This window comes from Podarcis liolepis (genome assembly GCF_965112155.1).
Source record: "Podarcis liolepis genome assembly, chromosome: 17".
Lineage (NCBI taxonomy): Eukaryota > Metazoa > Chordata > Lepidosauria > Squamata > Lacertidae > Podarcis > Podarcis liolepis.
The window spans coordinates 38471703-38485197 of NC_139571.1; the positions used below are offsets into that span (position 1 = coordinate 38471703).

The 13495-nt window shown below is 43.8% G+C and overlaps 1 long non-coding RNA gene across 3 annotated transcripts in view; it reads right to left on the reverse strand.

Annotated features, from left to right (window-relative positions):
- LOC310696498 overlaps positions 1-13082 on the reverse strand; it is a 105773-nt gene extending 92691 nt beyond the window's left edge. Inside the window, exon 1 of one of the 3 annotated variants that reach the window (XR_014520572.1) lies at positions 12806-13082. This is a non-coding gene — a long non-coding RNA (uncharacterized lncRNA). Of the gene's footprint in view, positions 1-11869; positions 11967-12805 lie in introns of those variants that run through there. The other 2 variants (XR_014520573.1, XR_014520574.1) reach the window with 2 other exon arrangements.
- Between the last annotated feature and the right edge of the window lie 413 nt (positions 13083-13495).

Sequence of the window (13495 nt, forward strand, 5' to 3'; positions counted from 1 at the left end):
TCAGACAGCTCTTGTTTATTCAGATGGCCAGAACAGAACTGAACTGAAGAGCTCAGTCAGCCTGCTTATATAGAGCTCCAGAACAGCGTAACTGTTGCAACTTTCTAAAACTATCCAATCACTGAACGTCACTTTTGATCCTTCATTTGCATACAAACTATCCAATCACTGAATGTCACTTTTGATCCTTCATTTGCATAACTATCTACAGTATCCCCCTGCTGGCCCAGGGTGAGACTTCCGTACATAACATGCTCCATCTTCCATGTTGACAGCACTTAAGATATATGAAGATTGGTATCATATCTCTTCTCAGTCTCCTCTTTTCCAGGCTAAACATACCCAGCTAGGGGCAATCTAGATTTAGGTTAAATACATGGGCAGTTGCCCAAATCGGCTACTACATATCTTGCTCCTTCCATCTTCCCCTCCATAATGTCAAATGACCTTTCCTCACAGCATGCGGCATATCTCCACACCTGCTTTGCATCATAGCCTGCTAACAACAGACAACTGAGTGGGAGGACGTGGGGTGTCATGATTTCACCACATGAAGCAAGTTCCACTGGGTGGTACAGAGGAGGAATAAGACACATGGCTTCTTCTTTCAGTGGACACTGCACATTTACCACAATGGTTTGGCCCAGAAAGAATGGTCCAATATCAAATAGTGAGCTTTATGGATAAGCAAGGATTTGAACGCAGCTGTCCATGTTCAATACTAGATACTTTCAAACTTGCTAGGTAAGTCCACTATTTTTCTTCATACCCACCTGTGTTATTCCCCTCAGTTCTAATTACACCACCTTTAAAATTTAATGTCGCTCAAAGAGTGTCAGGATGTTTTGCTGTCTTTCTAGGTTCTCCCCCCCCCCAAAAAAAAAACTGAAGGTAGGCAAGAAAGAACAATAAAATCTTATTTGGATCACCTTGACCCAATAAGCCCCCCCTCTGTTCTTGTGAAAGAGTTCTATTTTCACCGACCAGTTTATGCAATTGGTTATAAAGCAAATTAAAGGCCACCGAAACTTAAGCTCTGTAGTTTCATAAAAATACTCTGTTCTTGTCAGATCTCTACCAGCAACGTCATAGCTCACTGAGCAATTGCCAGCTTCCCACTACATCTCCTGAGAGCTGTCACACTCCTCATCCATCATAATTGAGGCAGTCCACCTGCTATGGGGTGGGTGGGGGGGGGTCAACCTTTCAATTGTAATGATTGCTGAGATGCGATAGATACCTCTTGTCATCCCCTTCATTTTTATGTTAGTCTTGGATTTGGAAAGGTCAAAATGGAGGCTTCTGTTCTGATACTTTTGGTGGGTCGGCATTTCCTGATGGCATCAAAGGGTTGAGTCTATCTACTATCATCCTCTCCGTGTACACATTTCTTTCCGCCGAGGATCAAATGCAAACTAACTGAATTATTTTAGAAGATTAGGAGAGGATTTCCATGTTCAGCACTTGCTTGTTGTTGTTGTTTAGTCGTGTCCGACTCTTCGTGACCCCCTGGACCAGAGCACACCAGGCACTCCTGTCTTCCACAGCCGCCCGCAGTTTGGTCAGACTCATGCCGGTAGCTTTGAGAACACTGTCCCACCATCTTGTCCTCTGTCGTCCCCTTCTCTTTGTGCCCTTCATCTTTCCCAACATCAGGGTCTCTTCCAGGGAGTCTTCTCTTCTCATGAGGTGGCCAAAGTATTGGAGCCTCAGCTTCAGGATCTGTCCTTCCAGTGAGCACTCAGGGCTGATTTCCTTAAGAATGGAGAGGTTTGATCTTCTTGTAGTCCAGCACTTGCTTACTCAGAAGTAAAACCCATTATGTGCAACTGGGCTCACTCCTCAGTTCAATGTGTCTAGGATGACACTGCACATGCCATTTGGTGTTTAAGGTTCTAGACCGTCTATTCATGGACAGTTCTTTTAGTCTAAGATGTAAAATGACATCTCCATTGGTGGAGCTATTCTTCTCAGCATAGTGAGTGGTTTGAATTCTGTCATGGACTTAAGAACTCTCAAAATGCTTTCCCCATTTGAGTAACTTTGCAATTGCTTTGTTGAAGTCAAGAGCAGTTTTTTTTTCCAAAAGAAAAAGAAACACACACACTTGTATACATACATAAATTCAAATGGTAACTATTGACATAAGTCCTGATCCTTTTCCATAGCTTGACCTTGATGCAAATGTGAGACAAGGAAGCCAGAAACTGCATATATATTATAAAGGCTAGTGCCTAGCAACCCAAATTTTGATTCTACTTAGAAGTATCTGAATACTCCACTAACCTTGGACCTTAATAGCCAGTAATTTAATTTGATGCAACAAACTTGTCTTCATCTTTTGGGAATAGTCTAAGGCCATTGGGATTTATTGTTGACAGAAGTTATCCATTGTACAAACACAATACTATTCTGCTCACAGGGACATTATTACAGGACGGCAACCCAGGGCAGGTGCCCAGGGTGGCAAATTTGAGTGGCAGCAGTAGGAACAGCACTGCATCCCACTCCCCTCCAGAGCTTGCTTGTCCCATTCATTGTTCCCGACAGTCTTACATCAGCTGCTAACCAAAGGATTCTGGAAAGGGAAGGAGAGCAGCCGCAGCCGCCAACCAGCCTTTCTGTTTGTACAAGATGCTTAGAGACAGAGAGAGGGCAGGAGGATGGTTTCCCCATCTCTTTCCCCTCCCTCTTCCATACTAGATTTAGTCCAAGTGAGGTGGTTTGTTATTGCCACCACCACTTGACTTGCTACTCCTTGTTTTCCAAGCAAGCTTGGGAAAATAATTCAACTCTGCTGGTGCACAAGGGGAGGCTTAACAGAAGCGGCTTCCTGGTTGCACACTAGCGAGATGAATCTTCCTCAACAGCAACGTGGTCCAGCCAAGCTCTTCTTGGTGGAGAGGAGGATGCTGAGCCTGCACATGCAGAGGAGGCAGTAGCCTTGAGGGACGGGGGGGTGGGGGGCACCAGTACTGCCTAATTGATATTATACATTGCTGACTGGGAAGAGAAATACGACTTAGGTACGGGCTCTCTGAAGGACTGCACAATATGAACCTGCCCAGGCTCTTCAGCTGGCAGGTGAAGACTATTTTATCCCAACAGGCTTTTGGGAACTGACTGCTTTTAAAGGAAGGGGTCTTAGCGTACTGAACTGTAGTTCTCTCCCCCCCCCCCAATCTGCATTTAAATAGATGTGGGGGTTTTATTTGCATTGTTTTAATTCTATAGATAGTTTAATACTTTTTAACCATAACCCTCCATGTGTTTTAAACTGTGCGTGTTTTATTGGTATTTGTTTTAATTTTTGTGAGCTGCCTTGAGGCAGAATAATGATAATTATTATTAATAATAATAATAATAATAATAACAACAGGGCACTGCTGAGCAAAGGACACATGCCTTCCCCAACCCCAGCATGGCACACATGGCACATTCTGCATGGCAGGGGCTCTCTGAAAATGATCTCACACAGAGCCTCCCTTCCTTATTGCCTGAATGAGAGTTAGTTCTTCAGCCAAGGCTAAATAGTTTCTCCTTGCAGAAGGGGCAGCACATGCCTTCTGCTCAGTGGCAGCATTGCCATCAATATATCACAGCCTGTTCATAAAGTGGGAAGCCTCCGTGTGCATGGAGCTCCCCATGCGCATCACAGCCTCTGAATTATATAACTATTTGCTTGTTCATCTGCTCACTGGATTGTCCTATATGCTAACAATGGATAACCAAAAAGCAGCATTAGCTGGGCAAGCTGTCCGGGGGATGTTTTTTGTATATTGGAAAGGTCTGACTCTGACTTCTCCCCTCCCCCTCCCCACTGTTCCCCCCCCCTTTCCCTTTTTGCCTTTTGTCTGTAATTTATGGTAGATTCTTCCTTGAGGGTCTGCTTCCTTCCTCGTGGTCTGTAAATGTTATGACATTCTGATCTTCAGGGCCTTTGCATCTTATTAGATTTATCTTTGCATATATTAAGCCTAACTGCGGTGAAATTTATGATAATGGTGAATTTTACAAACTGCATGGAACAGGAAATATGTAAGTCACAATTTACACACTTCTTGCTAATGCTGCAGTATTTGCAGGCTGATACATATAGTGCTTTTTGAGCAGTGTTTAAAATCACGTTTAAATCCAGAAATAAACCTGCTCAAACCCTGAGTTTTCAGGTTAAACCTCTAAGGCCCGATTCATGCTCATAGGAAAGTGCAGCACCCACATATGGAGCAATATGTGCACTGGCAGGCAGGCAGGCAACATATACTATCCCAGCCCAGGACATTGGAATATGCCATCTATAGCATCCATTGAGTCCTTCCCTCTCCTAGTGTGAACATTAAGCGCTGATGCCTACTGTCTCACTTATAATTAATCCAGAGGTGGCTGTGCCTGGCGTTGGCTCTTGCTTCATTGACTGTTGGCCTCTCTGCTTTCCACCCTCCCATTCCCAGTGGGCTTCAGCCACCCCTGTATCTCACGTATTCCTTGGAAATACTTCCCATGCATTTAAAAGTGCAGTAGCAGCACCCTCTCCTGCAGCACCTACATTGTTAAAAGGTAGCGTCTCCACTCCCATCGTCCAGCCTGAGTCCACTGAGATCCAGCCCCAGGGGCCTTCTGGTGGTTCTCTCATTGCAAGAGGAATCAGGCAGAGAACCTTTATGGTAGTCATGCCCCCGCTGTGGAACGCCCTCCCTGCAGATGTCAAACAGATAAACAGCTACGTGGTTTTTAAAAGACACCTGAAGGCAGCCCTGCTCAGGGAAGTTTTTAGTGTTTGATGTATTGTGTTTTTGCTGTTTTTTGTTGGGAGCAGCCCAGAGTAGCTGGGGCAACCTAGTCAGATGAGCATTATATTATTAATTAATTATTATTAATTATTATTATTATTATTATTATTATTATAACCTTAATGCAAGGGAGTGAAGCTTTTCCTGCATGCAATCCGTTATTCTCACAGTAATGAAAACCCAGCTAAATCTATGTTCAAAAAGGGGTGAGGGTATTGTGTGTTATCACATAGAACCAAAGAATTGTAGAGTTTGAAGGGATCCCGAGTATGATCTAGTCCAACCCCCTTCAATGCAGAAATATGTCGCTGTCCCATATGGGGATCAAACCCTGCAACCCTGGCGTTCCCAGCATCATGCTCTAACCAACTGAGCTATCCCATGGCTGGTAAAAAGAACCAGGAAATGTGCTCTTAAGAACCCCTTGTTGCTCCGTCATAGACAACTTTGCTCATGATTTAGGACGTGAGTTGGGAGGCTGGAGAGAGATTTCGTAGTGGGGGTAAAAGATTCTCAGTAAGGTTCAGAGACCCCTGTTGGATATCTTCAAGACTGAATAAAAACAGTTTGACAGCATTTATTGTGGTTACTTCTTAATTCTCCTTAACTTAATTCTCCTTAACTTAACTTAATTTAATTCTCCTTAACTATGAACTCCGATCATAGGGACGCGGGTGGTGCTGTGGGTTAAACCACGGAGCCTAGGACTTGCCAATCAGAAGGTCGGCGGTTCGAATCCCTGCAACGGGGTGAGCTCCCGTTGCTCGGTCCCTGCTCCTGCCAACCCAGCAGTTCGAAAGCACGTCAAAGTGCAAGTAGATAAATAGGTACCGCTCCGGCGGGAAGGTAAACGGCGTTTCCGTGCGCTGCTCTGGTTTGCCAGAAGTGGCTTAGTCATGCTGGCCACATGACCCGGAAGCTGTACGCCGGCTCCCTCGGCCAATAAAGCGAGATGAGCGTCACAACCCCAGAGTTGGGCACGACTGGACCTAGTGGTCAGGGGTCCATTTACCTTTATGAACTCAAGTCAGTTGCCCTCTTTAAAGCAAACACGTTTGTGCCTTTGGCATGCATATACCTAATGCAGCCTTCCTTAACCTGGAGACCTCCAGATGTCTCAGTCTAAAACTCCAATCATCCCTGTTGAGCGGCTGGTGAGAGTTGGAGTCTAAAACATCAGGTAGGCACCAAGTTGTGGAAGACAGACCTAGCATATGTCTATTTCATGATTTATAACGATAACCATCAAGTAGCCAGGAATGTAAGTGCTCCTGGAGATAACCATAAATTATCTGAATCATGGGCTGCTGGTGGGAGATGAGATGGCCTCCTAACTTCCCTAGAGGGGACTCCTTTTGGTCTGGATCTGGCTGAATGTGGTTTGTGTAATACCCTACTGATCATTTCTATACAGAACAAAGTGCAGTGATCCTGACCCAGGCTACTGTGACCACAACTAAGGCAATATAACACAGTACAGCAATTTGATTGTGAACTGTGAGTTGGCAACACTGCAAGGCAAATTGCAGCCGAACCTACCCATTTACACTAATGATGGGAATATATTCATATAGACTTAATATTTTTTTGCAAATAGGAACAAGTAAACAAAAAGCACAGGTAATCCATTGCAAAAGAGTCTTTTCTTTATTTTGACATCTTACCATTTAACTTTAATTAGGTCCAAGTAAACGGTTTACAGTGATTAAATTGTTGTGTGCAAGATGCCTCGCCATATAACTATGTCACTTCCAGTTCTCGGGAAGCTGTTTGCCAGGTGAACCTATTCTGCAAAGTGATCTTGTAAAATCTTTTTGTGTCGTGAACCATTATCATGTATGGCTACTTGCCAATCAGGTTGGTTTGGTTAGGCAGACTGCATGTTGCAGTGTGTTTCCTCAGTGCAAGCTAAGCACACCACAGAGCAAACTCTCCGAGCAAGAGGTGGCACACTGTACAAATCTTCAAACATACCTTTGTATAAATTGAATCATTGGTAAACCCAATGTCTGTCTGAGAATCAGCTGTGTATATATAAAAGTTTCTCACATTAGATGGCTGTTATTTCTTGGGTGGGGAAATTTACATGCTAAATGCAGCCACACATTTAACACCATATCTACTTTAGCCCATATTCCCCACTGGGGGCGCAGTTCAAGATTCCCTTTGCTGGCTTCAGCTTACTAGTCTGACTTTGAAGCTGAGATGCTCTAGAGTCCAGTGGCGTAGCGTGGGGGATGCAGGGGGGGCCGGCCGCACCGGGTGCAACATCTGGGGGTTAGGGGGCGCAAATCCACGGGTTAGGGGGCGCAAATTACTTGCCTTGCCCCGGGTGCTGACAACCCACGCCACGCCACTGCTAGAGTCCTTAGCCTAACAACACCCCTAGCCAACTCAGCGTTACCAAAGTACTGAACAGATGTGCCAAGCAGAGAGGGGGAAGTTCCCCCCCCCAATTATTCAATGAATGGGCTGGGCCTCCTCAAAGTTCTGCAGTAGCTGGGATAGATTATGTATGTTTGTTTGTATGTATGTATGTACTGGGACACAGGTGGCGCTGTGGGTTAAACCACAGAGCCTAGGACTTGCTGATCAGAAGGTCGGCGGTTCGAATCCCCACGACGGGGTGAGTTCCCGTTGTTCAGTCCCAGCTCCTGCCAACCTAGCAGTTCGAAAGCACGTCAAAGTGCAAGTAGATAAATAGGTACCGCTCCAGCGGGAAGGTAAACGGCATTTCTGTGTGCTGCTCTGGTTCTCCAGAAGCAGCTTAGTCATGCTGGCCACATGACCCAGAAGCTGTATGCTGGCTCCCTCAGCCAGTAAAGTGAGATGAGTGTCACAACCCCAGAGTCGGCCATGACTGGACCTAATGGTCAGGGGTCCCTTTACCTTTTATGTATGTATGTAAGAACGACCATTGCCTAATGCAGGAGAGATGCTAAAGTTTAAAGCAGCAAACATGCTACCAATAAAGCAGTGAAACGATTAGCAAGATCCGGTGGGATTTCAAACTCACAGTAGGTAGCTATGGGATTGAATACAGTGCTTGTGACCTATCCTTAGTCCCTTTTCCCTTCAAAATTCTTGTCAACTCCTACTATTTGGCCTCTTTGGCCAAATGTGAACCTTTGGTACTGATTGGTTAGGACTCACAAATGGATGCCACCCCTCCTGGGAGGGGAGTTTTTGTAAAAAAATGTATTAAGGAGATGACTGTTCCTCATTCCTGTCGGCCAGACTCGTCTCCAGGTGCAGGGTCACCCCTTCTGAGCAGTTAAGACACCAGAAATGTTACGCTCTGCCTCTCTTTGAAGTGTTTTCACTCCAGCTAGCCATTAAAAGAACTTGTAACTAAGAACTGGACTCTTGAACTTGCATGTACAACTTTTTGAAGACATCTGAAGGCAGCCTTGTATAGGGATTTTTTTTAAAAAATGTTTAATGTTTTATTATGCTGGGAGTGGCTGGGACAACTCAGTCAGAAGGATCAAAATAAATAAATAAAAGCGTCCCTATTTTCATCAGAGAAATGCGGGAAGGTATGTAGGTTATATATCTACTTACCTTCCTGCATTTTTCTTATCTCAATGATCTGCTAGTTTCCAAAGCGTTCTCACAGGCCTAGAATACACAGCAATCTGTCCCTATAACCTGTGAACATCCATTCTGTTAGAAACTGCCTCTGCTTTTTTTTTTTGCTGCTTTTTTTTGGTTTCTCTTGCTGAAAACTGCTTTCCCTGTTTTCAGGTGAACTACAGACCCCTTAAAATCCTGCAGATGATAGAAAAGATCACCTCATGCCAGACTGCTCCTGTCTAATAACCTTTTGTTTCTTCCTCCTTAATCAAATCTTACCTTGCTCTACACTGCCATCTACTGGGTGAAGTAATTAGCACCAATGTTACAGGTACTTCTGCCTTGCAGTAATAATAAGCAGCCACACTGCAAACACCTGCAAGCCCACCTTATTTCACAGGTATTTAAAAAGGCATAAGGAAAGTGGGCAGCTTTAAGAATTCCACAAGCTAACTGTCATGGCTAAACATCAGGAAATAGCAAAGGCCTGCCTCGGCAAAAGATAAGCACTTTTTAAGTCCCATTGATTTCAATCAGAGAGTTAACTATGTGCTCAGGCTCTCTCACTGAAATCAATGGGATTTAAAACTGCCAAACTTTGCCTGGATTGTGCCCTATATTTTGGCCATGCTCTGTGAAGAATTCCTATGTGTGTGTGCAGCTGTAAATGAAAACATGGCAAGCAATAGTAAATGGACATTTCATTTGAGGACAGATTAAAGAGAGAAATTGTGTGGACAGAAAAGAATCAGGTTGGTGCAAGGGACAGCTAACCTTTCCTGCTAATAGCAAACTCAGGTGATGAGCGCCAACAGGATTGAAGCCCAAATGGGACCACAATGAGAATTAAGAGGGAGGGAGGGAGGGAGAAATATGATGTTTGCAAAGAAGTAATTAAAGGTGGGGGGAGTTCAGTGAGGATTGAGCATGCTCAGTAGCCAGAGAATGTTTTGCGTTAGCGAGGGAAAATGGAACCAGGAGAAATAAAATGCCCTGCTCATAGTTTATAGGTTAATATGTACACATTAGCAAATTTAAATGCAGTGAGGTCACTTCCCCCACCCACCGCATTTCAAGTTACTTTTTTATTTTGCTGTTCACACCAGAAAGAGGACAAGGATTAATTTAGGGCTGCCATATGTCTGGAATTTCAAATTCGGAATTGACGTCCAGGCTGCACTTTGTCCCAGATTTTAGGCAAGTCAACAATTTTGGAACTTTCCTTAAAAAGGCTCAACAATTTTAGTGGTTTCCTAAAGGCAAAGGGACCCCTGACCATTAGGTCCAGTCGTGACCGACTCTGGGGTTGCGGCGCTCATCTCGCTTTATTGGCCGAGGGAGCCGGCATACAGCTTCCGGGTCATGTGGCCAGCATGACTAAGCCACTTCTGGCGAACCAGAGCAGCGCACGGAAACACCGTTTACCTTCCTGCTGGAGCAGTACCTATTTATCTATTTGCACTTTGACGAGCTTTTGAACTGCTAGGTTGGCAGGAGCAGGGACTGAGCAACAGGAGCTCATCCCGTCGCAGGGATTTGAACCGCTGACCTTCTGATCGGCAAGTCCTAGGCTCCGTGGTTTAACCCACAGTGCCACCCGCGCCAGTAGTTTCCCATATATATATATATATATATATATATATATATATAAGCTCTATTCATGGATAAATGGCCATCCAACCTCCAGTGAATGAAAGTCCACAAGCTCCCGAGGGAGTCCATTCTACTGTCTGACTGCAAGAGAATTGTGGAGTTGGAAGGAACCACAAGGATCATCTAGTCTTTTTGCTCAATTTGGGGCTCAAACCCTTGACTCTGAGATTAAGAGTCTCATGGTCTACTGACTGAGCAAGCTCTAAGTTTGTAGCCTCTCTTGCCCCTTGGTATAGAATTAAAGACTGAACTGGGCCTCTGCGTATGTACAGTACAAAAAGAAGGGCTTTTTCAACACCCCTGTCCATCCCAGAATGGAGGGAGGTTTAAAGAGCTCTTTGGTCTCTTAGCTCTCAGTAGAATGAGTCAGTGGGCTGAGATACTATTGTTGGTTCTTCAGCCCTGGCTCAGTTTGAAATATTGCTACTGGTGTGTGTGTGTGTGTGTGTTCACACATACACACATTGTTTGCTGCACGGGGGGGGGGGTGTATTCAGTGCCTTCAATACACAGATTGGAAGAACAACACCCTTCCAATTCTCCCCCAACTTCCCACTTTTTCACAACCTGAAAGAAAATGCTTGTGAGTTTTTTCAGAAGCCCCTAGGATGAGCAGACGGCCGCAGGTACAGTATATTTTTCTGCTAGTGGAGAAGACACATGAAAAAACATTTCTCTCCAGAAATCCCCTGTAGGTTTCCTCCCACAAATGCCCTGCACACCTTTGGAGTTTCCTCCGTGGCTCTGCTCAGTTGAAGTATATGAAAGCTAGCAAAGAATACATCAGAGAAGAAGGCATCGCCAATAATTGCCTTGTTTACTTATTTTCCAGGCGGCTGCCAGCTATACTTAAGGCTGTAACTGCACTGTAGGATAACTTAGGTTGCAAATGGGGTTGCTTGCCATTCACTCTTCTCTAAAATCAGCTTTGTGGGTTCCTCCCACTTTAAATACTGCGTGTGTAGCTTTAAAAAAGAAAAAAAGGCAAAGCCTATTAATAACAGCTGCACTGATGGAAGGAACAGAGGAATGAGGAGGCAGGTGAATATAATATCAGCCTGCTCCAGCTGAATTATCCCTCCCCAACAGAATCATCTACCAGAAGAACAAGACAGAGAGACCAGCAAGACCTCAGAACCTGCTTCACCTGGACTATCTCCTCCTCCCCACCAAGGGTCATTTTACTTATTTACTTAAGCTATTTGCATGCTACTCGCTCACTGGAATGTCTAAGTGCTGTACATTTTTTTAAAAAATCAAAAATCTTGCTGCATATCAAATAAAATGAATCCCCAAAACTCACAATGGTGAAAATCAATTAAAATTAATAATGAAAGCAAACAATTCCTTAAAATGCCTGCTGGGTTAGGAAAATCTTTGTCTAGCGCTTGAAGTTCAACAGATTAAGGCCACCACCTTATCTGGTTACTTTAAAATAGTACCGCATGTCTCCTTAAATGAGTATATATTTTATTAACTTGTTGGGGTCACTTTAAAGCCAACAGCTTATAGCCAACTATTAATGTTATATTTTAAGGAAGTAGTTAACTACCCTGTTAAAACACCAGCCAAATTGCCCTTTTATTCTCTCTAGCCAGTTAAGCCTCACCAACATGATAACTGCAGATTCGGCTGGAAGTCTCTCTTCTAACCCTTTATTGACCTACCGAAGTCCAAATTTGTCTTCCTGCACAGACCAGGAAATCTTCCTTCAGGTATTCCTTCCAGTCCCCAAAAACCAACATCCCAAGCTGCCTCCCACTTCGCTCCTCAGGTTCTCCCCTTGTCTCTTCAGTCCAAGTCACGTGTTTCAGCTATTCCCCAAGACTTTGGACACCAAGCTGCCCTACCTTGCTTCTCAGGTCTTCTTCCTCTTCCTCCTCCTCCTCCTCCTTCTTCAGCTGTCCTGGTCCTCTGCTGCCTCCTCCTCCTGGCTGATTCCATGACACCAACAGCTGCTCTTCTGGCCAGCACTTGGCTATATATACACTTCTTATGATCCTTCTGCAGTAGCCCCAGCCAATCACACTGCCTAACTGAAAATTCTAACCCTGCATCCACCAATCAAAATATGCAGGCTTTCAATCCCTCTTTTGCATACTGAGAATTCTAATTCCAACCTTCCTCACAGGTGTCGGTTGACGCCTCAAGCAACAGTTAAACAAACTTTCACTGGACCAGAGTGAAAACTTCCCACATCAGATACATTACAGTACAAATGTCAGAACGCATGAAGCAATACCTGTTAAAACCTAATTCACTTACACAGGATTTCTTCAACCAGGCCTTTGTGGCTGATTAATATTCCACAGCCTTTTAAATGGGTTTGTGGGAGGAAGGGGACCATTGTTTCGTTGTTTCTATTTTAACTGTTTATTTGTGCTTTTATCTTGTATTTTTATCTTGTGAACTGCCCTGAGATGTTTTGCTGAAGGGTGCTATACAAATAATAATAGTAATAAAATAAGCAATAATAATAATTCCACCAAATCAAGAAAAATATGCCTAAGCAAAGAAGGTATAGAGTAGTTTCGTGTTTTCCCAAAAAATACTGAATCCTAGCCCAATTGAGTTTGTAATTATCCCTGGGTGTCTCTTACTTGGGGCTGGTGTTTGTGAGTGGGCAGTAGCTGTGAGGAATCTATGGCCCATCCTAATACCCCCAAATACATTAGCTACAACCCAACAGAGTATTGAGCATGCAGAAAGCCATTGAAACCAAAAGACCATTATACTGATAGCTGTCAGTAGCATTTATCTTCAAAAAAATAGTACTACATACTTACCACAAACAAAATGAAGCAAAAATACACTTCTGGTCTTCTGTGTCTCACATTTCCAAGCAACTCTTTTTTCAATGACTTCAGGGTAACCCTTCCCTTTTGTTATCCTCACAACAACCTTGTGAGGTGGACTGGGACCTAGAGATAGTAACTGGGTGAGAATTTGAATCCTGATGTCAACAGTCTAGTGCTGTAACCCCCCATTTTGACTGCTGCAGTACTGCTTGGAAAGGTCACTGCAGCCTCAACCAAAAGACCAAGTCCGAGAATTGCAAGTCCATATTTTGCAAGCTGATATGCAAATTACATCAGTGACTTTCTTTAATAAGGGAATTTGCCTACTTAAGCCCTGTTTATACCCAGCTTTTCATGGTTGTCTGTGTTGTATTTCACTATTTCACATAATGAATTCAAATTGTCCTCATTCCCATGTTGGAGTAAATGCTTGTAAGCTGCTACTATAACATTGTAGTCTTTCTCTTTGAATCTGTTTCCGTGTTTCATGTACTAAACAGTCAGTCTGTTATAAAACCTTCTGAAGTATAGTTCTTTCTTTCTTCGAAATTAACATCACCACCCATCAACAATACTGAGGAATTTTTGTGTGGAAGTTTACAAAGATGCGTTGATGGTGCTTAATGGTCCGCAGAGTCATATGCTTTGCTTCAGAAAGAGTTGTTGAAAACAATGTAA